Raw genomic sequence first — 3,763 nt, 5'->3', positions numbered from 1 at the left:
GGGGGGGGGGGGGGGGGGGCATTGGGATCACTGGCAGTAGAGGAAGATGATATGACCGTGTGTATGTATACATTGTTTTGTATTAGTCAGAAACATATATAAGAAATGAGTCAATTAAATTTTCTTTGTTAATACTATCCGTCTTTCTATTGAAATGTGTTCGGCCACTGATGTGTTGAGAGTTTATTTCTGTTTTTCCAGTTCAAGAGTATTGTCTGTTTAGTGATTGTTAAGGTGCCAAAGTGGGTTGTCCATATTTCAGTAGCGGTTCAACTAAAGAAAGATCTCCTAGCAGACATACAGATGGGGAGACTGGAATGCTGCGACCCAGATAATGGTAGTCCAGAATGTTTGAATGGGTGGGCAGAGCCAAGTAGCATGAAGGTAGTCATCTGTGGTGTTTAATGTGCAGTGTGTACAGGTGTCATTGTCTGTGAGTCTTATTGAGGTGAATTCTGTAAAGAATTTTGTATTGAATAAGTTGCAGTTTGGTGTTCTAGGACATTGAGTAGAATGTGCATCCAGGAGCTAATATCAATTATAACAGCTGGATCTTTTTCCTATTGGTTGTGGGAGACAATAATCTGTTTTTATCAGATGTTTGTACATTTTTGAAAATATTTTTTTCTGAGTGGCTATGAGTTTAAGTTGGTGTGTGAGTATTGGTAGAAGCTGTTACCACTGATAACATATTTCTGTTTTAGTGTATCATAGGGAATGAGACAACCATGATCAAATAGATGTTCCAAATGTGTGATTCAGACTTTTTCCATGAGTCTAATGATAGCGGTTTATTTTGGATCTGAAAGTCGGGATTGTGCCAGATTGGGGTGAGTTTATTTGAGGATGTGAGGTGTGCAGTGATGGATTGGCTGGATTTCCACCAGGCTGTCAGAGTAGCTGAAATAAATGTGTTTTTGAAGCAGTTATGTTTTATTTAATTGACTGGTTAAGGAGGTCTGTTATGGATAATTCTTGGCAGTCGTATGGTTCTATATCTAGCCAGGGGTGTTGTTATTGTTGAGTCTCTTCTCTTCAACCAGATAGGTATATACTGAAGATGGTTTGCTAGGTGGTAGAGTCTGAAATTTGGAGCGGCTAGGCCTCCATGGTTTCTTAGTCTCTGCAGTATGGATAATTGATTCGTGTTTTCTTGTGTTTCCAAAAGAATTTAGTTATGATAGAATCTAAAGTGTTAAACCAGTGTGATGTTAGTTGGACTGGGGCCATAGAAAAAAGATTTATTTATTTGAGGCAGTATGGCTATCTTTATTGCTGTGATTGTTTCAATTAATGTTTGTATACCAGTAATACAAATGGTTTGTCGAATGGCAGCTGCAAGAGGTCCAATGAAAATGGCAAACAATAATAGAGAGAGTGGATATCCTTGTCTTGTTCCCTGTAGCAGTGTAAAGCGTTCCAAGGTATGGTAATTGGTTATAACTGCTGCGGACGGGGAGTATTGGGTTTTAATCCACTGAGTGAAAGACTCCCCAAAACCAATTTTTTGATGATGCTGAAAAAAAATATCCAGTTGACTTTATCAAAGGCCTTTTCTGCATCCAATGGTGCAATTATGGTGTTATGCTTGTTTCTCTGGGATGTACTGATGAGGCTGAATGGAAGACACATGTTAGTGGATTAGTGTCTGCCTCAGTTTGGTCTTGGTGAATTAATGTAGATATTACTGTTTAAAATGTTTTGGCTAATGCTATACTTAGGTCGCAGTTAATCAGTCTTATTGGTCTGTAGCTGGAGGGTTGAGTCTTTTTTAGGTTCAAGTAGAACTGAAGTAAGGGTTGTGTTTGTGCTTGGGTATGGATCCACACGAATGATTTAACTTCATTGACCATTTGATGGAAAAAAGGTGATATGAGTTGCCAATTGTGTTTATGGAATTCTATTGGGTAACCATCAGAGCCAGGAGACTTCTTGTTGGGCATGAAAAAGATGGCTTTTCTAAGTTCCTCTGAAGTTATGGGTTGGTCTAATATGTTGGCTTGTTCTTTGGATAATTGGAGGTCAGTGCTATTAAGGAAGGAGTGGATGTTGGAGGTCAATGTTACACAGTGGTCCTTTTAGCTAAATGCTAACACCACCATTTATGGTGGCGCTAAATGAAAAGCTAATTAATCACCAAAGTTATTAAAAATAATCTTGAGGGGTACATGGATGTTTCTATCAAATACTGTACCAAAACATCCAGTAGATGTTGAGATATTTCACTACATACATGAAAACTTGACCTGACCTGCTGGTGGTGCTCTGCAAAGTCAGGGGCTGACCAAAGTCAATAGGCTTCATCCATTTAATAGTTAGATATTTAAGTTGAGATCTGTCTGGACCAAAGTAGTGGACCAACCAACCATCCCTAGAGTGATGCCACTAGCATGGCTAAAAGTCCTGGTTTAATCCATGTTTAAAGTTAACGCTGGCTACTACAACCCACCCTGAATGTGATCACACTCACAATACCACTAATTAACGAAGCTCAACCAGTTTTGAGGCACTGACATTAACTCATTCCATCTTGGCATCTCAGCTATACGCACATCTTTCATTTTCTTTAGGCATTTTTGAAATGTCGATCGAGCTGGCTCACGTGAATTTGAAAATCAATTGAGCATATCACAGTCTGGCAACAGACTCACCGCCCAGGGTCTTGGTTTTTAGTCGTCTATTACCTCTGCTGTGAATCTTTCTCCATTCATTATAGTGAAGTGAAGCTCAACCAGTGGTAGTCCATTGACTCTAATTATGTCTTTCCAATCAAAAACCCAGACAGCAATGTTCCCGGCTGTGGATAATAAAATTAAATGAATTTGTAATTGAGTTTATTTTCTAATGGAAAGTGAAGAGAGGATGCCCAGAGACATGAACAACAGGTAGATGAGTCATTCTCCTCTTGCATATAGTAGAATTACTGCCAGGCATTTTGCATTCAGTACCACAGGGGCCAGAGATGCACACAAAAACATAATGTATCAAGTACTCTTTGATGTGATTTATGCAGCTTCCTGCATGACCACTGTGTCGTTATGCAACTTCCTGCATGACCACTGTAGTGTGATGACACTAAGTTTGATTTAGGTCTCTAAATGAAATGTGTATTAGAATTTTATATGAGAACATGCAAATGAGGTTTTCAATGTAGCTTCACTTGGTACAATACAGGGTTTAAGCAAAATCACACTAAAATTAGTTTGTTACATCAAAATTATATTTTAATTGTAGAGAATGCCTCTTGTCTGTACCATATGTCAGATGTTCTGCTTCTCCAATTCATATATTTTCATATTTGCTTATTTTTGTAATTCTCCCCTTACTTTTTGTACAGTCTAAATGATGGCTTTCCTCTAATATGAGGTTTGTCTACATTACTAGAGAGGAATTACTGTACATTTGCTAAATGTATTATGCATAGTTTGTTGGTCATGTGGCCCATTTTTTGTATATGGAACATCTGATGTGTCATTTGCATGAAAAAAATCTCTTATGTCATGCAGAGATTAAAAATGACATAAAGATTTGATGTGTTGTGAGACTTGGAACTTCTACAACTGTGACCATGTCATGTTTACCTTTTTAAAGATTCAGAAGGACTGCAGACCCGTCTAAACCCAGAAATAAATTAGGTAAGGGTGTGACAACTAAAACGATTGGTCTAAGAGTCACACCAGCCAAGTTTGCTTCAAATCTGCAGGGAGGGACATGTCCTTCTGAGGACCTTGCTGCGCTTGATCAATATATATATCCCCTATGG

This window comes from Morone saxatilis, unplaced genomic scaffold (genome assembly GCF_004916995.1).
Source record: "Morone saxatilis isolate NCDOM2014 unplaced genomic scaffold, NCSU_SB_2.0 Contig1, whole genome shotgun sequence".
NCBI lineage: Eukaryota > Metazoa > Chordata > Actinopteri > Moronidae > Morone > Morone saxatilis.
Note: the sequence above shows the minus strand (reverse complement) of the source record.